Consider the following 24,507-nt stretch of genomic DNA (forward strand, 5'->3'; position numbering starts at 1 on the left):
ATATTCTGTCTACACTGTAATTTTAGTTATTTTAAATCGCTTATTTTCATCACGTTAAAAGCTGAAATATGTAGAAACAATACAAGGTATTAACATTGTAGTGTATGGGTGGTAACACTGCAACCGCTGGAAAAGTTTCAACAAAACCAGTGTCAAAAATGCTGCGGCTGTAACCCTGAGAACCCTGTTCACATGCCGCTACTTTTAAGCTGCGCGCAGCATGAAAAAATAGCGAGCAGCAGGTTCGGCAGCCGCTACTTTTCGGGTTGCACCGTTGTTCACACATCACAGTATGAGAGTTGCGCAGTTTTTTGTACTGAAGCGCATGCATTAGTATTTTTACTATGCATTGTATATTTTTGTTTAGCATAACTGATGAATTGTATGTGCTGTAAATTGAATAGTAGACTGTATAGGTCAACTGATGAATTGCTTAAGCTTATAAATTGAATTAATCTACTTCATATGAATTGTACAATTTTGTATAGCTTAACGAAAATATGTTTGTAAATTGAATTAATTTGTTTACTATGATTGTATATGCTTGTATAGTTTGGCTGATGAATTGTATATGCTTTTAAAATGAATAGTAATATGTATAGCTTTACTGATGAATTGTATATGCTGTAAATTGAATAGTAGATAAATTGTATAGTAGTCTGTATAGCTCAACTGATGAATTGTTTGTGATTATAAATTGAATTAATCTACTTGATATTAATTGTACAAATTTGTATAGCTTAATGAAAGTATGCTTGTAAATTGAATTAATCTACTTACTTTGCATTGTATATGTTTGTATAGTTTTGGCTGATGAATTGTATATTCTTTAAATTGAATAGTAATCTGTATAGCTCTATTGATGTATTGTTTGTGTTTGTAATTTGAAGTAGCTTGCATGATATGTATTATCAATTTCTGTATGTCACAACTGATTGAATTGTTTATGCCTTAAATTGAATTAGCTTACTTGTTTTGTATTATACATATAGCTCAACTGATGAATAATCGTTTGCGTTTGTAAATTTAATAATCTGATTGGCTATGTATTGTATATTTTTAGTACAGCCATCGGGCTTGGGTTGGATCCCCCTTTGGTCTCATTGAATGGTTTCTTCTGAGGTTTTTCCCAGCCATGGGACTGAAGCCGGATGGTCTATGGCGAGTCCTCGGCCTCACTTCATTTCACCCCTTTGGTCCGATTACCTGGTTGAGTTTTTGGGTTTTTTTCCGAAGTTTTCCCCAGCCACAAGGCAAATTCCGGGTAATCTTTTGGCAAAACCTCGGGCCTCACCTCATCTCACTACATCTCGCTGAAATATTGTAAAAAAATTGCAAAAACTGTAAAAATTGTAAAAATTCGTAAAAATGTGATTGTAATATTGTAAAATTTTGACTTGTTCCACATCTTAAAGCTTCATTGCTCATGTAAGATCTATGGAACATAATAAATGAAATGAAAAAAAAAAGCGCTACAAAGGTAGCGATGTGTGATCGTGCCTTTACATAATTATGAATGTGAAATTTCCAAGATGAGCATCAATAACTCATCTATACAAAATTCCCCTTCAAAATACAGCTTTATAACTATATCTGGCAGTTCCAAACTACATAAATTTTTGCCATAGAAATTGAAGATAACAGTCAACCAAAGTTTAAACAATAAATAAAATATCAGGGAATGAAGGGGCAATGAGTGATACAGTAAGGGAGAAAGACAAGAAAGGAAGCACCCATGAAATCAGGTGTAGTGGGGGTAGTACTGATGCAACAAGTAAGTTTCATTCCATCGTTCAAGAATAGAAACAGAAAATCAACATCCCGAATTTAAAAGAAAACTTACAAGTTAAACCAGACCCTTTAACTCTATTAAATATAGAGTATAACCTAATTTTAACACAATAAATTCTGAAATCAGAAGTAAACACTGAAATAATGAAACAATTGTCTTTAGAGACAATTAGTATTAGGTACCCTCCACAAAACTGGCTTCATTTATACACCAACAGATCTTTGATCTCCAGGGAACAAGGTGCAGGTGCAGGTGTTACGTGCTGTCTCTTCTCACATTATAGATCTCTTGGATATGGAACAACAAGTTTTGATGGAGAAATCATTGCAATAAGTGAAAGTCTCAGGAATCTTCTATGCCACATCAATAAATTTAGAAATGCAGTTATATTGTCAACTCCAAAGCAGCTCTTCTATCAATAGTCTCTAGACACACACCTTCATCTCAAACAGCAGAAATAACTAAAATGCTCTCTCAATTAATAACACTTAATAAAAGAATTGTATTCCAATGGATACCATCCCATTGTGGAATCCTGGGAAACGAGAATGTGGATGCTTTAGCAAAGGACAGCACTGCTACTTACAGACCTGTTACTAAATCTACCTATTACTCTGTGAAAATATTTATTATATCTACATACTTAGACTTCAACAAACAAAATTTGGTAACACAATCACAAGGGAAAAAGTGGAACTCTCTGCATCATAATCCACAGTTGATTCCCGATTTACCACACAAATAGTCTGTAGCTGCATTTAGAATGACAACAGGCCATGACTGTTTGGCCAAGCATCTGCATAGAATTGGAATATATCAGTCCCCTAACTGTCCATTGTGCAACTCAAATCAAGAAATGGATTCAAAACACCTCAAAATCTCTGCTTCAGTGGCTGACCATGACAATATCTTTGAAAAATATGGGAGTGAAAAAGGTCAACTGACTTTATTGTCAAATGCTGGCATTAGAAAACAACAACAAGAATTGGGGGAAATGAGGATGGAGAGTGTAGGTTATCTAGACTGATGAGAAGTCGACTGTGGCAGGAGGAAGAAAACAATAGCAAAACATATAATCTTATGAACTGATGTATGGAATGTCTGAGAAAAAGGTGTTTGGGACAGTTGGGAATATTATAGGGAGGGGTTATTTCAGTACTGGTATTGATTCCATGAAGTAATGGTTGATGAAGTTCATTATGAAAAGGCGTTAAATTAGTGAAGATGAAAGCATAATATGGAGAGGAGATAAATTAGTGGCGATTGGAAATACAGTACAGAGATTCCAAGGATCTAGACGATGGGGGCTAGAATGTGTGGAAGCATGTGAAGTGTTAAATATGTTTGTAAGGAGACTGGTGAAGGACTGTGAATTTGGTTATACAGTAAAACCTTGGATTACAGTAACTTGGTTTGAGAGTGTTTTGTAAAACGAGCAAACAATGAGGAAACATTTTTGTTTGATAGACAAGCGATGTCTTGCAATATGAGCAGCACGATTTGTATGTAACTTGCTTCACTTGCAAGCAACAGCAAGAGGCAATGGAGGGGATCTCGTCTGAGGAGGAAGAGGAGAAAAGAGCATACGAATTCCTCGCTTCAAATGAGATTAAAGAGGTGTGTAAAAAGTGGGAAGTAGTACAAAATTTTGTTCAAATTCACCACCCTGATAAGGTTGTAGCAGCATGTGCGTTAAATCTGTTTAACAATGCAATGTCACATTTCCGCAAAACCCTCAAAATGAAGCAAAAGCAGGTGTCATTGGATAGGTTCTTAGTCAAAGCAGAAGATTTCAATCAGTTAAGCAGTCAGAAGTGATAGTGAAAATATTTTCTTGAAATGTTCAAGTTCACTAAGCAGTAAAACAGGTGAAAGACACTCAAAAACAAAATACAGTAAAATAATTTGTGTGTTGCACGATTGTATTGAATTTTACCTAAATTATACTATATTTTACATGAATAAAAGATTGTGAAACGAATCAATCTGAGTTTGCATTGTTTTTTTTTTTATGGAGAAAGTCGCTTTGATATGCGAAAGTTTTGTATTAAGAGCACGTTTTCCAAACAAATTATGCTTGTAATCCGAGGTTTTACTCTAGTTATTTTGGAGCGAATGGAATACAAAAATGAACATTAGAGGAGTTTTAACTGTGAGAAGAAGTGACGTAAGAGGGGTACTGAGATGAAGTTACTGGAAGTGGTAGACATCGTTATAGAGCCTTTGGTCCACTTTTTTTTCGTCCTCTGACACATTTGTCCATTTCATGATTCATCCATTAATTTTGTCCACTGACCACTTAGTCCATTTTCATGCTTCGTCCATTATATTTTCTTCCACTGACTATTTCGTCCACTATGGCAAAAAATATAGATGACATGAAACATATTTCACTTGGTGAAAATGTAATTTATTTAAATTTAGATGTGTTGTTGAATGTACATACTGCTTGTATTATAAACATGATTAGTCATCATTTTCTTCTTCCTGAAGAACTTCAGCAGGGTTAATTTTTAATCTATATGAAATTCCTCTCAGATATGTTTCCAGCCGGTCATCGTTCTTGTAGTCTTCATACCATGTAACCATTTCCCTGATGCGTTCATGATTACTGGCATAATTTGTCTGATTTAATGTTGCATGGTCTCGAGTGTGTCCTCCCAACAGTTGAGTAATTACCTGCTCATTTGATTCCTGTTCATCCAGCAAGACTTCCGAAAACTTCCAAATGCTGGGATGATGAACAACCACGAGTTTTTTAAATTTACTATGCCAACCTTCGATGGCATTGTTAGTCCTCTGTTCCTCACTCAATACTGCTTCATAAAGATTCCATGTTTCCGGTGAATATCTTGCATTGTGCCCTCTTCTCCTTCCTCTGTGACGAATTCCTCTCACATAAACTTTTCCCACGAATTCTATAACTTCTTCAATCTCTTCTGTTGCTCTTTCTGCCACAAAATAAAATATTTCGAAAACATCTTGTAAAGGTACAAATGGTAGACCAAACAACATTGCGGCATCTCAGTGACAATCACTGCCTGCAGATGCATTCTAATATGAACGAAAGGTTATGGACATAAAAGGTGTGGACAAAATGTATGGATGGACGTAAATTGTGTGGACCAATTGGTTGTGAACAAGAGAATGTGGATGAAACAAATTGTGGACAAAAGGTAGTGGATGAAAGGCCCACAAACCGTAGACATATTAAGGGTCATGGTAGGTAGTGGCTGAAAATGGACTTTGAAAAAAAAATTGTTGTAACAGTGTTAAGTTAATTTTAATATCAGTATCAGTTTATTGTCATCAGGGCATAAGTGCTTGAATTATCTTCATGATATTAATATAATTAGAGAAAATGTAAATAGATAGTATGGTCTGACCTAAATACAGAAATGTGAAGGCACACCATAATTTGTATTGTGGTTGTTGACATTAAATACAAATATATTTCAAATATATAATATATGCCCATGGTCGACTCTAGTAGGTCAGAAGGCGTCAGGCATCAGTCTTCTTACGAGTGCATGGTATATGCAATTTAAGCCTTGCTTTTGCGTATTGAAGAGTACCTATTTACAATTTATGCTGAGTTTTTCTTTAAGTTCTGGCATGAAATCTCCAAGTATGGATTTCTAAAATGGTCCTCGGAAGCATTTGAAACAGCAGATGATATAGAATCAGAAAGAAATGAAATGGTAGATGTACCGGTAGCTCCATTTTTTTAGCGTTATCTAAGACCCTGATACTTTTAGCTTTGAAGCTGACATATCCAGCCTTCTGAACATATCAGTTTATGCCTCTTTCAAGGTATCCTCATATTCTAGGTACCGGTACCTTGGGTATCCTCGAAGTTACATTGCTCACTTTGTATTGCTTACTTGGTAGAGAAAGAAACCAACGAACAAGATATTTATTTTGACACTTTGAATTGAGGAGGACTTTACTCTTCCTTCAGATTTTGTATTTTACATTGCAACAATTGCCTAATGCATTGTAAATACACTGATTTCAAACAGTGTTAATGAAGAAAACTATGTAAAGTGTGGAAATCAAAAGAAGTTGTTGATGTTACTCTCAAAAACAGTGTTGTGTAGTGATCTTGGCTTTGTAAACTATGTACACCACGTGTGATGGAATAAGTTAAACTTGCTGATAAAACACTTTCAGGCACTATGAACATAGTTAAATAATAATATTCAAAGGAAAGGAATGATATCATAGTTGCCAGTAAACCAGTATATGGTAAGAGAAAACTGCAGACATTATTAGAAAAAGATGTGAAAAATGTAGGCCTAAATAAGATAAAGCTTATTTAATATAGTGTACGCTTAGGCCTGGGAATTGTACAGTATGTATTGAGTATTGCAAGCAATGAAATGGAATAATGTTTTGGTAAACAATATAGAACTGTCGTATAGATGTTGGAAATAAAATGAAAATATCGAATATTAAAGACACGATTCCTTTTAAGACATCTACAGTGTCTTTTATAAATGGATATTACTGAAGTTTGAAAAAAGTGGCCTAGGCTGACTAGATAGATCCATTAATTCTGGCTCAAAACCAACTTAGGCCTATGACCTAAATAAATTACAACGTAATAAAATGTGTTTAATATTCACGCCTATGAATTGTACGTGTTTGAGTTTTGTACATAATGTATGGAATATTTTTATAAATAATATAAAACTATAGCTTGTGGGAAATAACGAGAAAAATAATGAAGACACGACATACCCCTTAAGAATCCATGTATTAAATTACAGAAATTTGTTAAGAGATGATATTATTCAAGATTTTAAAAATATATAAGAGAATTAAGCCTACTTTACTTTGCTGCAAATGTAGCTATATAATCTATCTATAATCCGTAATGTATTATACTGGCTCCTTGTACGATGTATGATTAACTTTTTAACGGTTTTATTCTGATATTAACATTAAAACATTTCGGTTCTGTTAGTGAAGTATGACAGCAGTATGACAACAGCAGACGACACAGTGTTGCCAAGTTGAGCCTTCCAATCTTCTACTAGAGTAGACCGTGTATAAGCCTAAACAAATTCTAAAACTGAATTTAAAACTGCAACCCTCATTCAGACATCAGATATTCTCTGAACTGTCAAAACATATCCTATATTAGTTTATAAAATAAACAAATAATAATCACCACTCTATATTATAAACACTTGCTGCTACAACTGTAGTTGTGAATGAAATTTCTCCTTGAATTTGATGGTTCCAGAGCATATGTACAAAATATAAAGGAAATCATTCTAAAAGCAATTCAGTTACAGTATTTAACAATGTTGTAGTATCAAAATAATATATTATTTAGTGTTGATGGGATTGGTGAATTGGTGATAGCAAGACAATATTTGGCAAGATGAAGCTTACATTACCTGACATTCTTACAGTTGGGGAGAACTGTGGAAAAGAATCCAACCAAGCAATCAGTCCAAGCGAGTATTTAAACCAACACCCAAGTGCAGCTTCAGATCAGCAGGCAAATGCACTTCCACCAGAGTTCTGCTGGTGGCTCACTCATTCAGCCAGATGCCCTGGAATTAATTTGCAGTAAATAAAAAGATTATCTTCATATTTAGGGTACATGGATCACGAAACCCTTATAATAGAACATGAGCAGGATATTACATTCCAAAATACCAAGGAAGTTACATCAGACCTCGTTCATCTTCCTCCAGTCTTGATATTGAAATGTTAGCTAGGGATGCAGTTTACAACATTATAAGTAGGGGGCGGATGTTGATGAAAAGTCATCTTCTTATTTTTCACATTAGGACGATACCTATTAATATAGAAATCCTTTCTGTGTTAATATCAATGTAAGAATAATTTCATACATTGCAGTTCTTGACGTTTTTGAAGTAATAGATCATTTTTATATTTTTTTCGGCATTTTTTGGTCATTTTTAATATTTTGAAGAACTTTTAGACCATTTGGAATGCATTTTACTTTTTTACTTACAGATAAGTGTGTTACATCATTTTCTAAACAAATAGGTTAGTAGTAATTACCTACTCAATAAATGAATAACAGTGAGTTTTATAGTTTGGAACAAACTCTAAAGTCCATGAAATATGTACATTAAAGGTGATATGTTACAATTGTATTTTATTTATTTTATTGGGTTATTTTACGACGCTGTATCAACATCTCAGGTTATTTAGCATCTGAATGATATGAAAGTGATAATGCCGGTGAAATGAGTCCGGGGTCCAACACCGAAAGTTACCCAGCATTTGCTCATATTGGGTTGAGGGAAAACCCCGGAAAAAACCTCAACCAGATAACTTGCCCCGACCGGGATTCGAACCCGGGCCACCTGGTTTCGCGGCCAGAAGCGCTGACCGTTACTCCACAGGTGTGGACTGTTACAGTTGTATGAACACTAATAAGTACAATAAGTTTATTGAAGATGTTAATCATACATGTTTTGGAGATGCTTCTCCATCTTCAGTGATTAATTACGACAATGTGGTTCAGTTGTTCGAACCGTGTTCGTGTCTCCTTTAAGCCAAGCAAGAACACGGTTCGAACTGAAGCACATCGTCGTTGTAATTAGCCACTGAAGATGGAGAAGCATCTTCGAAACATGTCTGACTCACATCTTCAATAAACTTATTGTACTTATTAGTGTTCATACAATTGTAACATATCACCTTTAATGTATTTCATCAAATTAATGAACACGTATTATTGACCTAACATGTGTGTTTTATCATTAAATATCTAAAGTCCATCTCTCATTCCACTGAAGGCTTCACTTCACACAACAAAAGTAATATAAAATGCTTGACAACAGCTTAGTTTAAGTGAGGGCTTTGACTGGTACTATTCTTTTGTCAGTACGTGGGTGCCTAGAATTTATGTTTAAAGGGGGGAAACTTTCACAGTGTCCTGGACAGGACGTTGTGTCCTCAACATGGTTCAGAAGGGATGTCTACTATATTAGACAGTATTTTTAACACAAAGATTCAAGAATGCACGCTGCGCCCATAATTTTTGTCATTCGCACTCCCTCATCTGGAGGATCCAGTAACAAAAGTAAAGCGCGGAAGGAGGAGGAGACAGAAAATGAAGGCACTGACATGGACCACCCCTGATTGAAACACATTGCAAACCCTCATTAAAATCTATAGCTTTCCCTTAAAACCTCCATTTTGTTGCATGTTCCTTTCCTTTATCTCAGCCAAATTCCAGAAAGTTGCCTCGTCTCTCCGAGATTTGCAGGGCAGTCATTGAAACAAGGTGACTAATTTTTGAGTTGTGATGCAAGTACGGTGAATAATATTTAAATGTCAATTTCTTTTAATTTTACGTCATTTTTCCATTAGTTTAAGGGCATTTTAATGGTAATTTTAAGTATATTTTTAGGTCTTCAACATCCGCCCCACCATAATTATAAGTAATGGCATGTTTATTACAAGTTTCTATACTTAGTACTGTTCTCAATCTGGGCAGTTTATATCAGTGTTTAAGTCAGAACTTTTCCCCTTGGGGGGATTTATATTATATCGGGAAGGGTGAAATGGGACCCACGGCAAACGAAACAATAATTCAGATCTTACCCAACAATAACAGAGGCAGCTGATATAAAAGGGAACAGAGAAAAATGGGGTAAATTAAAGAAATGAAACTTTCATTCGTTTATATTTATACATCTTGATTACACAACTTTCAACACTATATCACTTCGGAATATCTATTATATATCTTTCGCTTGTTAAATATTACAGTACCGGTACCTGGTTAACTATTTTCAGCCTGTTATTGGCCATTTTCAGAACTGGTTGGTGCTGGTCTTGGCGCCTTTTGTTTGTGTTTCCTGTGGGGATCTGTTCGTGTAGTCCAATGTGGAGTCAAAGAGTGTGTGTGTTCTGAAATTGAGTTGTGTGTTGAGAATTTCATTTGGATGTGTTTGTGTGTGTTTATATATTTCGTATTGTTCTAGTGTGTTTAATTTCTGGTTTATTGGTTGAATATGTAGAATTTCTATGTCTGTGTTTATGTCTCTGTAGGTGTGGTTAGCATTTGTGATGTGTTCTGCATATGTGGAAGTGTTTTGTAGTTTTGTCATGGCTATGATGTGTTCTTTGTAACGTATTTGAAATGATTTGCCTGTATTTCCTATGGAGAAGTTGTTGTAGATGTTGCATTTGAGTTTGTATACGCTTTTGTGGTTGTATTTGTTTGTGTTGTTTGTGTGTTGAGATGTTTTTGTAGAGTATTAGAATCGCCCCATGCAGAAAGGGCTTCAGTCACAAATTTGGAAAAAACGAGATATCGATGGAAATCATAACTTTATCAGGCTCCATCAGCCTGTGCAGAAAGGTATTCAGTCCAATGCTTGGAAAGATAGAAACTGAAGCGTCAGGCTTAGAGTTCTATGCAGAAAGGAATATAGTGTACAGAATGTTTTTTTAGTTTTCTCAAAACTAGGTCTAATGGACTGAAGCCCTTTCTGCATGGGGTGATTCATTATTTGTTCTGTATGCGATGTTGTAATTTAATTTCTTGAATGAGGTTGCAATCTTGTGTTGCACAAACAACACAACAATTACAACCACACAGGCATATACAAACTCAAATGCAACACCTGCAACAACTTCACGAAGCTCTACCTCCATGACCTCCAAGTGTCTCCATGGTGCACACAGAGGATTCCTTTACTCTTCTATCTTATATGCAACTAGAACTTTTGTTTTTTTCGTTACTTAACGACTTAAATCCTGGATAAAGGGTTCCATGCAAAAATTTGTTAACCATGTCTCATGACACTGAGCGTGAAGCTGAATAACCTCAGCAGTTGTAAACATCATTAAATAAAATGCTTCTCATACTCACATCAAAACATAGCTCCCAGTGGCGTTGCATGTGTTTCAGATAGAGTTATGAAGGGTATGTAATGTAGAATCCTGGCTGCAAGCACTGGTGAGTCAGCAACGATAATAAGCGGCAACAACCGAGACTGAATATCGCCTTACTTCCAACTGTATCTGCACAAAAAGGAAGCACGTCTAAGCTTGTCGGAACTTGCAGCACACAAGAATGTTTGAAGTATTATTTCCAGCTTTCAGCTGCTAGCAGTCACCTTGACAATGTTTGTTCTTCTCAATTTGTTTTTACTTAATTCGACAATATGAGTGTCATTGACAGAGAGCAGTTGATAGATATTTATTTGTCCTTAAAAAAACCAAAGGTTGTAAGACAAGTCACAGTTTTAAAATACTAATATAAAATTTGACTAAAAAATCAAGCAAAAACAATATTAAATATATATTATGCTAAAATATTTTCAACACCTTTATTATCATAAGAACATAGTGCGACTAAATATTCTTCCACCAATTTCCTAAATAATCTTTTCTCTCTGATTTGTTGATTATTTTCAGGTAGATTGTTAAACAATTTTAAACCTAGGACCATGTGTGATTTACTGTATATAGAAAAATTATGTTTTGGTTTTACATACATGTTACAGTTTCTTGTATTACATTCATAACATTCCCCACTGTAATTATAATTAGTGATGTTGCAATATACACATTCAATCAAACTAAAAAAGTACACACCATATACTGTCAAAATTTTGTAATATTTAAAATACCGTAGTCTCTACATGAACTCCTAAGTGCTATTTTAAAAATACAACGTAGAATGTGCTTTTGAATCACAAATATATTCATGGGACAAACTCCCCAGAAAGAGATACCATAACTCAATCGGAATTCAAAATGAACATAATAAAAGGATAATAGTATTTCATAGCTCAACATACTACTCAGTATTCTTAATTGATAACCAACCACATTTAATTTAGAAATTAAACAAATACAATGTTGATTCCAGTTCATACATTCATCAACACATTACACCTAAGAATCTGACATCTGACCATCTCATAATCTGTGCGTTGCTGACATTTATATTTAAATTCATATCTTTTCTATTTTGCACTGTGTGAAAATTTATGAAGCCTGTTTTGTTAACATTGAGATGTAGTCTATTAGCACAGAACCATTTTCTCATAGCAACGTGTATGAAAGACAGGCTATGCAGGATAAAGGAGTTAAAAAACATTTGAATAGAACTTACGTTGTTGGGTATCTACTACTTCAATTAGCAAAAAAGAAAAACATTCTCCTTTTCCCTGACTTTCCCTGACAACCAGTGACCTGAATGAACAATGTTAAGCTCTCTATTCGGGATGACTTTTTTTTTTTAGAAAAAAGTAAGAAAGAAAACCTAGCCTCCACAATCCCCATAGCTAGCCTAGGTGTCTCTACTTCCTGGCTTTCAATTTTCTTTTTAATTTGTTTTTATATTTATTTTACAAATTTCATGGAAATTACAAAACAATTTTTAATTAAAAACCTACACAGAAAAAGATGAATGGCTGCCAAGAATGTTCGGCCACCCAACCATTCACAGAATAGAAGTGGTTTAGCACAATAAGCCTTCAGAGCCATCAGAGTAGCTCAGTCGGCTAAGGCGCTTGCCTGCCTATCTGGAGTTGTGTTTGGGTGCGCGTTCGATTCCTGCTTGGGCTGATTACCTGGTTGGGTTTTTTCCGAGGTTTTCTCCAACTCCAACCACAAGGCAAATGTCAGGTAATCTATAGCAAACCCTCGGCCTCATCTCGCCAAATATCATCTCGCTATCACCAATCCCATCGACGCTAAATAAAAGATTACAAGATTTTATTGCAAGCAAAAAATTAAATACAATAACAAATATTTTACAATATTATTGTAATACTCGTATATGAACATTCTTCAAAATTGGAAACTGATTACCAATCTCATAGTAAAATAGCCTACATATTACAATTTATTGTATAAATACAATGTAACTGGGTCACACTCGAAAAAGCAAGATGCTTGAGGTCGGGTGTGACCAAGAATGAAAACTGGATAAAAGAAAAAAATAAGTGAAATAATAGGCCAATAATAATAATAATAATAATAATAATAATAATAATAATAATAATAATAATAATAATAATAATAATAATAATCACAACTGTGATTAAACTGTTAAATCTAATTACACATAAAGTTGAAAAAGAATAAAAACACAAACAAACCAACGGTACTATAGCCTACAGAATACATAAACATACTAAGTTAAGAATACAACATTGTTAAGGTGACAGAAAAAAAAATAAAGAATAAGAATTTACATGATTATAATTTTAAAAATAGTTCAAGCACTTGTTTTTTGAATAATGTATTGTTTAATAATTTTAGTTTAGGATTCCTCTTTATAAAATCATTATATAATCTTGGACCGTAATTAGAACTGTACCTTAGACCTGCTTCAGTCTTACATTTTGGTTCAATGAGGGAGAGCGAAATATTTAACCTCGTAGTTGATACAGCGTCATTAAATAACCAAGTAAAATAAAAAAAAAATAAGCCTCCGGCTGCAGTGCAAGCCTTCGAGTCCCTTCTTCAAGAGAGAGAGAACATTGTAACGTTTCTCAGGAAACTCTTAAAACTTGGTAGAAAACAAGTGATACTGTCACTCCAAGAGCTTTGACTCCGATTTTAGGAGTAGTCATTACTGAAGTGATTAGAAATAAGATAACTGAAAAATATACACTGCTTACCCATAATGGTATTCTTTCTCAAGCTTCAACAATGAAAACCTGAAACAAATTAAAAAATATTGCATAACTAAAGCAGAAGTACGAGTGCATTTATACAGTCAAAGTGACCATATGAATTCACTTGTGTCGCACAACTGAAAAAAAAAATGCTGCTATAACCTCAGTTACAGCAGATTAGAACATAACATTTTCTCCTCAAGTTTCATTATTGGGAAAATTTTCTCGACTTTTCAAGAATTAGAAAGATATCCCTGACTTTCCATGAACAAATTTAATTTCCCTGACTTCTCCCTGACTCACTGACTTAACAGAATGTGGATACCCCGAGTCGAACAATATTGAAAAGGTCTCAGCCTTGAAATCAAAATTGGATGTAAATTCTATCTAGGATTCAATTTTAATCTATCTAATCTATTGTTCATTTACTGACGGAATTTCTTCCAATTTTAATAGTATTAGCAGACATAATGATGCCAGTTGCACCAAGCCCTGGATATTGTTCCCTCTGTTCTATTCAGGACATTATTAAATGCATCCAACTTCACCCTTATTTAGGTAAAGAAACTTTCACGGTCCATTTTCAGCACCAGGAAAAGATATTGGTACCCTACAAATTACTGCAGCCCACAATTGAGGGGTGTTCTGCAATAACAAGATATGTACACAAACCTCGGTATATTAGAAATAGAAACCAAATGCACTTATCTTGCTGTTCCATCACATTGGTGGCGAGTATGAAATGTCTTACTGCTTATGCACAGCTTATAATATGACTATGTCGCAGTTTCGTTACGTAGACAGTAGAGAGCTCTAGTGTCGGTCAAATGTTCAGATGTCACTGAAGGGATCAGACAGTACTACCAGATGCTTTTCGAAGCTGCACATAGATCAGAAGCACTAGATTTTGAATGTGATGAATCCGAGCTGGAATATTGACTGATGACATAAAATATTCCTTCGTAAAGTGATCAAATCAATGTGAAGAAAATATTTTGAAAGCAATACTGTAACAATACTCATAAGGTGATGCCATTGTTTTGGATTTATTTTGATTTTGAGAAGTCACATTTCTTTCCCCCACTACCTAAAAGTACTGGGATATACAAGAAAATACACAAGTTCTATTTTCTTATATCATGTATTGTATACTTAACTCATATTGTGAAAATAAAGTTCAATTCTTAAATTATTTTATGTTCATGTATTACATTTTAACCCTCATTACATTTAACAACCTTAGAAGTAATCTGCAATGTTCTCATGCATATGAAATAACAAGGCAAGTTGTATCACATGACTGCAATAACAAGGCAAGTTGTATCGTATGACTGCAATAACAAGGCAAGTTGTATCTTGTGACTGCAATAGCATGGAAAGTCGGAGTACTTTACTGTTAATGTATTAAAATAACAAATTCAATAACGAGATTTTGACGAATAATACATGAAACTTATACATATATACTATTAATAATACGAATTCAAAAACGCAGATTTGCAGAGGCCTTTCTTTGTTAATGAAAGCAATATCACTTTTACTTACTGCCAAAAACCAACTTCTTACACATAGGCAGATTGCAGATCACCCCTCAATTAATGTCATGGACTCCTGAACTTTTTATATGCGAAAGATTTAAATCAATATTTTATAACAAAAATAGTTCATCCTCACTCGAAGAAGACATGTTTCACCACGAAAACTTTCCTGGCATTGGTCTCCAGTATTCCGTGTGTCCACAGTAAGCACAAGCAAGACTACTGTCATCCTCTGAGGAGTTTAGTGCTGAGAGGAATGTGGTTCCGACTAGCCTAGCGGTTCTGAAGTGGGAGGGAACAGTGACAGCGGCAGTCTGGAAGGAAGTACAATCATACTGAAAACATTTCACTCGTATATAGAGTACCTAACACATGCACACAGTCACACACTACTAAAAACTGAAGACTGCAAATTTTTGGACGATTAATACTTCCCACTCCGCTCGGCTCAGCTTGACTGTAGCAACAAAAGAATCTACCTGCAACCCCCCCGCACCGATGGCAAGAATACCTCAGGTCCCAGCACTAAACTCGTCGGAGGAAAACAGTAGGAATCAAGCACCAACTGTTGCAAGCATTAAAAGCATTGACTTGCCAGCATATTATGTGTTCATATCCTAATGTAAACTGTCCTAAACTAAACTAACTTGACACGCATTTCTACTAACGGCCTTGTGTCTTTGAATAGGCATGAACATCGAAATTCATGAACTCAGAATTGGCCGAAAAATGGCATAATTTTCCAACCTGTTTTTTTTGTTAGTATTATCACTACTATTAGGAAATTCAACCTAATTTAAGGCAGAATGTGAACAAAGATATAGACTGACAGATCAGCAAACAGAACAGACAGTGTAAATGAAAATTACCAGCTCCCATTTAGGACTACTTCTTACAAATTAGTAGCTGGATCCTCAGGCAAAAACATAGATGACAACACCCCCAAAATTTGTGCAGAGACTCAGAGCGCAATTTTTCAAACAGTTTACTTTCAATAATTTTAATGTCAAGAGTTGATAGTTTTTCTTGATTTTTATTGCTGCGACGACAATTGTTTATTACAGAGATGTCAAAGCACCTGCAATGCGTGCTCTCAAGAACCCGCAAAACATTTCTTTAAGAGCGATGATTGTACTTTATGTTGCTGGAAAGTGAACCCTGTTGGATTTGTATTGCTTGTAGTATGAGCACGTAATACAGGCGTTTTGACATCCCTGGTTTATTACTTTCATACAAGAAACTGATCTTTCTACAGAAGAGCTTGTTGCAGATCATATCATAATAAAAGTGGCTAATTACAAAATTTGGATGAGGGGCTAGCTAAGTGACATGAGGCCAAAGAACATGCCGACGGACCTCATCTCATCTCACTACATCTCGCCAAAATGTAAAAAAATGTAAAAAAATTGTACAAAATTGTAAAAATTGTAGAAAATTACTAAATTGTAAAACTATAAAAATTTGTAAAAATTGTAATTGTAATATTGTAAAATGTTGACATGTTCCACATCTTAAAGCTTCATTGCTCATGTAAGATCTATGGAATAAAATAAATGAATGAATGAATGGTGGGATAATTAAGTCACAGGAGACCAAGAACTCTGTCAAGGTTAGAGTTATTATTGCATTTTGTTCAATTTCAGTAGTTTGTACGTAATCCCTAAGTCAAATCAAGGAGTTAGCTAAAGTAAATAATTACCCAGCTGACTTCCATTCACTGGAGTTCAGGTATTTCTTATTTCAGCGACACAAACTTACCTAACCCTCAACTAACGCACCCTAACCAGATAAACTCCAGAACATGGATTGCACCCTTCCCCTCTTACCCCCAACCCACTCTAACCTTGTCATAGTCCTCGGTCTTCTGTTACTTACCAATCCCCTCATGTAACTCACTCTCACCTTGACACATCCCTCGGCTTCATGTCCACTCGTTTATCCCTTAATTTAATCTAACCTAACATTTAACTCGCAATATTTACGGAAATACACGCCAGTGGGGGGTAAAACATAGTGCAACATGATCATCAGACGCTACCACTAATATGTGCGAAATACAATAAACTCACGGTACTACTAAGTAAATAAATTTTCGGGCAATGCAGTACACACCCATTACGGCTAAACTAGCCCTGAGGTAGTTACCTTCGTACTCCGCTTATACCAAATAACTTATAAGCTATTTGCTTATACACATCGCGTAATTATACGAATTTGTAACAGGTTGGGTTTGGTTAGTTTCATATAATAAAGGCATAAGTTTACATGAATTAAAACAGGGAAACATTTCAGGGATCCATTTCAGTATACGGGAAACCTCAGTGACAACAACTATCTTAAAAGCATTCGCGAAGAATCACTAATAAACTTCAAAACTTTCTGTAAGAGAAACAGTAGAACTACAACATGCTTCTTATTCACCGCCGTAAATTCCCCCTCCCCTTCCCCACAGACAAGATGGAACGGGAACTGTATTGCCAACTGGATTCTAGAAAATTCGCTGTTAAACAGTACAGAAAGCTCTAAATTGATGTATTACTAATGTAAAATAGACACTACTTTTCTGCTGTGATGGTTCAGAAATCGTTATTTCCATGCATTAATAATACAAATTTGATAAATTTTATCGCTAAGCTAACAGGAAAATACACCAGATCTAGCTGGAAAATTGCTGAATTGGCGACGCTAAACCTACGCTACATGCTTCAAATTAGAAATATACCCGCAGAAGCAAATTTCCCTACACAGAGATTTTTCTATGATGTTTCATTACACGAAGAATAGTGACACCATTGGTACTAAAAGAAAGATAAATTTGCATTTTTAAAAGATATTATTTTCAGCACCTTTAATATCGAAAAGAGGTTTAAGGCATACAGTTTATGTAGCAATCCTATAAGGTCTATCTAAACAGTTCAACTTTTCTTTCAACTCTACGCATTCAAGCAATGCGGACAAGATTGATATATGTATATATATATATATATATATATATATATATATATATATATATATATATATATATATATATATACGTAGTGAAGATTACGTTCAAAACCGCGCACAATGTAGACACAAAATTTTCATGCATCTTATTTGAAAGCGCGTTTTATACTTTATTCTTTCAATATTCTTCCCTGATTGCATGCGTACGCGCATGGAAAATTGAACCGTGTAGATGCAGCTATTATGGGAGGGATGCTCCTCTACATGGAGTGACATTTTATTTTGTAAATAATTTACTTTTTTTTTTTTTATAATACACTACATTGCTTGCCTTTCAGAAAGTGCAGTAATAATTCTAATATATTATCGTGGTATCCTGGAATTGTTCTCTAGTCCTCTTGGCTACCAGCGAAGTACACAGATGTTCTAAAACACATAATAGACTGTGCAGGTACTATATCGCTTTGTCTGTAATTAGGCGATGGTAGCGATCCTAGTGGTTAGCAACTATCTATGGATGCATATTTACTATGTATTGAGCTTCGTGTCTGTATATACTAGACTGTGGCGCTAGTTTAAACTCTTTTTTCCTTTCCCTTTTCCCTCTCTTTTGGCATGTTCGGATTATCCGGAATTTCGGATTAGCGGGGTTCGGACTAGAGGAGTTCTACTGTATTACTTAAATTTTCCACGAAGGCCTGTGGATTATAAAGTTTCGTGACAGAAATGCAAAGGAAGCTGCCAAGGAAGGAAGAGTTCATTGAAGAATTGAACAGTAGAGATTTTAACATGGATACAGATGAAATATGAAAGACAATTAAAAACCATTAAACTGTAGATAGAGAAGCAGTGAGGAAGATAGGAGGGATTAAGAAGAGTGTTGCTTGAAGAGATGATATTTATCGGCCGAAACTGGCATAGTTCAATGTGGCTGATTGATTTTTTTTTTTTGGGAACTGTAACAGCTTCAAGATAATCATTATCAATTATGGTAAATCAGACCTGCTTATATTTTATTACATTTACATTAAGAATTATCAAATCTGCTTGAAGATTTCACTTATTCTATTTGTAATGGTCAATGGTAATGTATTTCTCTTACTAATGTATTTACTAATCCATACTGAACAACGCGTCTTCCATTTCTTCAATATATTTATATTTCCCTGGCTTCCTACTATCAGCTGTTATACTTTTCTCCTTGAATTCAAGTTATCAAGTGACGTTCACACTTTTCAAGTAACTTGAATTGAAGTCAAGTAACAGCTTGAAAAGTGTGAACGAGGCTTTAGCGGCAGCGGACCGATGCAACCCGCAACATAGCATAAAGAATACAAATAAAATTACTTAATAACACATCTTTACTTATTTCATACACATCATAACGTACATACATCCAAATCCATAGAACTACTGTAGGACCCCGATAGTCCGAACTAATTGAGACCAGGGGGCAGGGACTGTTCGCATTATCGAAATTTAGAATTAAGCGGGGGACAGGAATGCAAGCAGCGAATACTTTTATAACATGGTGAAACAAACACGATCGGTCTTCTTACGCAGATTTAACATTGGCGAATACCGAACTTTGTAATACTCCGCGAACTTCAACCGAACCCCTGGTGTATTGTGATAAGCAGGGACGACACTTTGTCCCAGCGTGGATGGATTTTAGGTTGGTTGTTCCTTGCCTATATTGACGTCACGGAGGCGATGGGTTCGAAGGTACAGCACTGTGACAGGAAAGGGCAACCTGTGTGTGCTGCACTGGAGAATGAACATAAGTACGTTTGATTTGTTTAGGATTCGAAACTATGCTGCTCTCTGCCGCTGCCTGCTTGTTTTTCATTTCATTACCTATAGTTCCTAAGTACTACTGGTGCCGTTGTCACTTAATGGCAAGATGGTTGTGATCATGACTGTGTGCAGTAGTGTAAACATAATACAATGTAGTCAGACAAGAGTCTAAACCGAATGTAATTGCAACTGCGATTGGAAGTGAGTATTTTAGTGTGAAGGGCGACAACATACGCTGTAAACTGTGCAACACAGAACTAAAGGTAAACGTTCGTTAAGATTTGCAAAAGCATTGTGAAACGAAAAAGCATAGTGAACGTTTGCTATTATTTCTCTCATCTGCAAGGTTTACAAACTTTGAGTTTTATAATGATTTGTGCAAGGTGATGCTATCGGCTCAGTAATCCACATATTCAGCGGTTTATGGAAAAATACACGTCTAGAAAACTGCCTAGTATAACATCAATGCGTACAACTTATTTATCGTCTGTGTACGAAAAAACTCTGAACCCATTTGAACAGCTGTATGTAATAACAAAATATTTGTATCTAAAGATGAGACATCGGATGCTGTGGGACGATAAGTAGCTCGCGTTGTTGTAGGAGTGATGTTCTCCAATGAACCAGGAACGCAATTTTTGTTGACATCGGAAATACTAGAAAAAGTAAACAGTGCAACTATTGTTAATCTTTTTTAAATGCACCTATATACAGGGTGTTTAAAAATACGGGGCATAATTTCAGGTATGTATTTCCCACATGTAGACAATCAAAATAGTTCATTACAACATGTGTCCGGAAATGCTTCATTTCCGAGTTATGGCCTTCATAACATTGAAATTCATCAGAACGTTTTTCTTTCCGCAGGTCGTTGTCATTACAGAAGATGTTCAAAATGTCCGCCTCCTGCGAACACGATCCCAAACTCCAGGAGTATTGCGTATGTCCTCAGAACATGCCACAATTCGATTCCGAAGGGATTCCAAATTAGGCACCGGAGACAAATAAACCAATGATTTTAAATGGCCCCACAAGTAGAAATCGAGAGGGTTCAGATCAGGTGAGCGTGGAGGCCAAGCAATTGGGCCACCTCTACCTATACATCGATCAGGAAACCTTCGATCCAAGTACCGGCGAGCCGTACGACTGAAGTGTGCAGGAGCGCCATCATGCAAGAAGTGAATGTGTTGACGATTGATCAGTGGAGTGTCTTCTAAAACATGAGGTATGGTGTTTTCCAGGAAGTTTGTGTACGCCTGCCCCGTAAGTCTGTTTACAAGTACATGGGGTCCAACTAATCGATCACCAATGATACCGGCCCACATGTTGAGGGAGAACCGCACCTGGTGATGAGATGGAACAGTTGCACGTGGGTTTTCATACGCCCATACATGCTGATTGTGGAAATTTGTTATGCCATCTCGTGTGAACTGTGCTTCATCTGTAAATAATACTAAGGCAGGAAAGTTTGGATTTACACTACACTGCTGCAAGAACCACTGACAGAACCTAACTCGTGCGGGGTAATCTGCTGGTGACAGGGCCTGTACACGTTGCAAATGATAAGGATACAATTGATACTCTTTCAACAGTCTCCAGGCAGTCGTTTGAGGAACATTGACTTGCAACGCTACCCTTCGTGTGTTGATAGAAGGAGTCATGTTCACAGCCTCCAGAATCTCCTCCTGTACTTCTGGAGTTGTAGATCTTGGTCGTCCCCTTCCCAAACCAGGAGAGTTAAATTTTCCATACTCACACAGACGGTAATGGAGACGTACAAATGTCTTCCGATCTGGACATTGTCGCTGTGGGTACCTCTCCTGGTACAAACGACAAGCCAGCGCAGCATTGCCGTCCGCCTTAACGTACATGAAGTGTATCTCTGCCAGCTCTTGATTTGAATACATGTCGCACAGTATAACGCCTACACAACAATGAATGTAACCTTCGCCTCGGAATGAACTGTCAGAGTGCCCTCTTAATGTCTCCTTTGACGGCAACGACCAGCGGAAAGAAAAACGTTCCGGTGAATTTCAATGTTGTGAAGGCCATAACTCGGAAATAAAGCATTTCCGGACACATGTTGTAAGGAACTATTTTGATTGTCTACATGTGGGAAATACATACCTGAAATTATGCCCCGTATTTTTGAACACCCTGTATAACATCGTGCGATGTTGAGCGAACTTTCTCGCACTACAAGCGTATTTTTAGTGAAAACAGAAGGAATTTCACTTTTTCACACTTAAAAATGCACATTATTATATATTGTAACGGACTACAGTTTGTATCAGAATAATGTTGTGCCTCGATTGCAAATACTTGCGTGTAATTTGACTAACTCGTCGTTGTTGTAAATATGTGTAAGTAATATTGTAAACATGTAACTAATCAAGGCATATGTTACGCACATACATATTATATGGCAGTGGTAACCTGTAGAAACGCTGCATTTTCATTCCTCCAATCTATACCAGCAAACAGTCGCGTGCTGTCGTTGGACTCTGCTCGTATCAACTAGTAAACACAGGTACTCTATACACCAGTACCAGTGAACCTCGTGGGGAACTGGGACAAAGTGTCATCCCTAGTGATAAAGCACCGAACATACCACCTGTAATACACAGCGCTAGCACAGTCTGGTATATACAGTCACGAAGCTTGAGTTTATGAGGGTACTACTGTGTTACATGATCGATTAACATTCCCGTCTCACACAGCCATGGGACTACTCGCGTTATTGATATCTGATGCGCAACATGTTACATCCAACACTTTTCCATGGAGGTACTCATTTGAGCATGGGGAACCTACTAACGTTGTTGATATTTTAACATGGGGAACCTACTCACGTTTTTTATATTCGAACATGGGGAACATACTCACGTTGTTGATATTTTGTTTGGGAACCAACTGAAGAACAGCGATTTCAACAGGTTTCTAGCATGTACCAAACTAGTCATACACGGTAATAATTTTACATGTGAAATGTACATGTGCGAGTCAATAAAAGAATTTAAATATAGACTAATGCTATAAAGACTTGTTATTGCAAGATTCCTATTGCATACAACAATTAGTCCAATTTTAACGCTTTCTTCTTCGAAGATTCTGGTGGATATTTTGTGTATTGGTGAAATAGTGTGTCAGTGCATCCTGAAAATATTAGGAGTGTTTTTCATTATGTTATAGTGTTTTAAATATTAGAAGAAGACATGGCTACAATCTGTTTACGTTTGTAACCAAGGACAACTCCGAAATATTTTACGTTTTCATTTTATTTACTGTATATTCATTCACTTTTCAAGAATCAAGCTATTTCTTTTAAAACGCTTAAATTAAGTTAAAACTGCCCTATCTTGAAGATATTCTTGTAAATTTTCGAAGAAATCTCATTGCCATGATTATTCCTCCTCCAGCTAATAATGGGCTGCATATAATTCAGTTGATGAGACGAGTAAATGAATGCGAACAGCTATACAAAGTGAGCGAAAATTATATAACTCTTTCTGTGTACGTGCATATTAAATATAACAGGAAAAAGCTATGATCTAGTGTGAAATAATAATTAGAAAACATGGAACAACTTTATGATTTCTTCTTAGCTTCTTCAAAGTCGTTTAATGTTATATATGATCATATACAATGAGTTGCAAATTAAACTCAGAGACATCTCCTGCTTTAATATTATATAACGAACCTAACCGCACTCAAAATTCTTCCACACAGGATAATACTCAATGCAATTCACAATGTACGAGCATGCCTTCCTCTACTACGCCTTGCCCCCACTGTGGAAAATTTTATCGTGGACAACATGGCATTAAAATTCATATAGCACGTGCCCATCCAGAAAAACATAGGATTGCTATAGTCGAAAGACAGCCCAACTGGCAAAATAAAAAACATAGTAGCAATGAACACAATGATACAACTTTAATATCGTCAGTTAGTCCTGACGTTATTTTGCATCCCATCACCACAGAGAAGTCTCCTGTCAGACAAACTCCACATAACTCCTCTTCTAGGCAGTTAAATCAATATCATCAAGAAATGTCTCACTGGAAAGCTGAATTTGAAAATATTACTACTGAAGAGGATTTCTATAGTAAAGTTAACAATTTTTCCAAATTTCTTGCTAACGCCATTACATTACTCCCTGGCCCGAAACACCCAGTTCGTAAATATTACGAAGCAAGACAGGATAAACGTTTACTCAACAATCAACGCTCTTACGAGCAGTCTAGCAATCCCGAACGCACCACAAAGAGAGATAGGGAAAAACGTCGATCGAAATACATGTACCAACTTACACAATTCCAATATTTTAATCAAAGAAGAAAGGCTGTCCATTCGATACTGAGACAAAATAATCAGCGCTGTACTATTAACGTCAACAAAGTACACAACTCCTTCTCGAAGAATTTTTCCGTCCCTAATAATTGTATTCGTCCTTCTTACGAACATGTCTCTGATACAGATGATTTAACCCCGACTGAAACGTTTAGTACTACCATAACCAGAGAAGAAATTGTAGCGGCTGCTAACAAAATAGCTGTTGATACATCACCTGGACCCGACCACGTGCTTATGAGAGCAATTCATAATGCAGTTTGCAATGAAATAATTTCTTTAATTGCAACACGTATGCTGTCGTTGTGTGAAATACCTCCTTGCCTCACAAAAGCACGGACTATATTAATCTACAAAGGAGGCGATGTTACTGACTTAGGCAACTGGCGACCAATTACCATTTGTTCCATATTGAGAAGAATCATCGAGCGTGTACTCGACA

At 35.9% G+C, this 24,507-nt stretch overlaps 1 long non-coding RNA gene across 4 annotated transcripts in view; it reads right to left on the reverse strand.

Moving 5' to 3' along the window:
• The window catches only part of LOC138708029 (uncharacterized), a 34,855-nt gene extending 17,362 nt beyond the window's left edge, over window positions 1-17,493 (reverse strand). The window contains exons 1-6 of one of the 4 annotated variants that reach the window (XR_011334544.1): window positions 16,872-17,493; window positions 13,435-13,473; window positions 12,379-12,501; window positions 10,668-10,819; window positions 7,201-7,359; window positions 1,207-1,313 (exon numbers count right to left, since the gene is read on the reverse strand). This is a non-coding gene — a long non-coding RNA (uncharacterized lncRNA). The remainder of the gene's footprint in view (window positions 1-1,206; window positions 1,314-7,200; window positions 7,360-10,667; window positions 10,820-12,378; window positions 12,502-13,434; window positions 13,474-16,871) is intronic. The other 3 variants (XR_011334542.1, XR_011334543.1, XR_011334545.1) reach the window with 3 other exon arrangements.
• Between the last annotated feature and the right edge of the window lie 7,014 nt (window positions 17,494-24,507).

The sequence above is a fragment of the Periplaneta americana genome, chromosome 10 (assembly GCF_040183065.1).
Source record: "Periplaneta americana isolate PAMFEO1 chromosome 10, P.americana_PAMFEO1_priV1, whole genome shotgun sequence".
Classification (NCBI taxonomy): Eukaryota; Metazoa; Arthropoda; class Insecta; order Blattodea; family Blattidae; genus Periplaneta; species Periplaneta americana.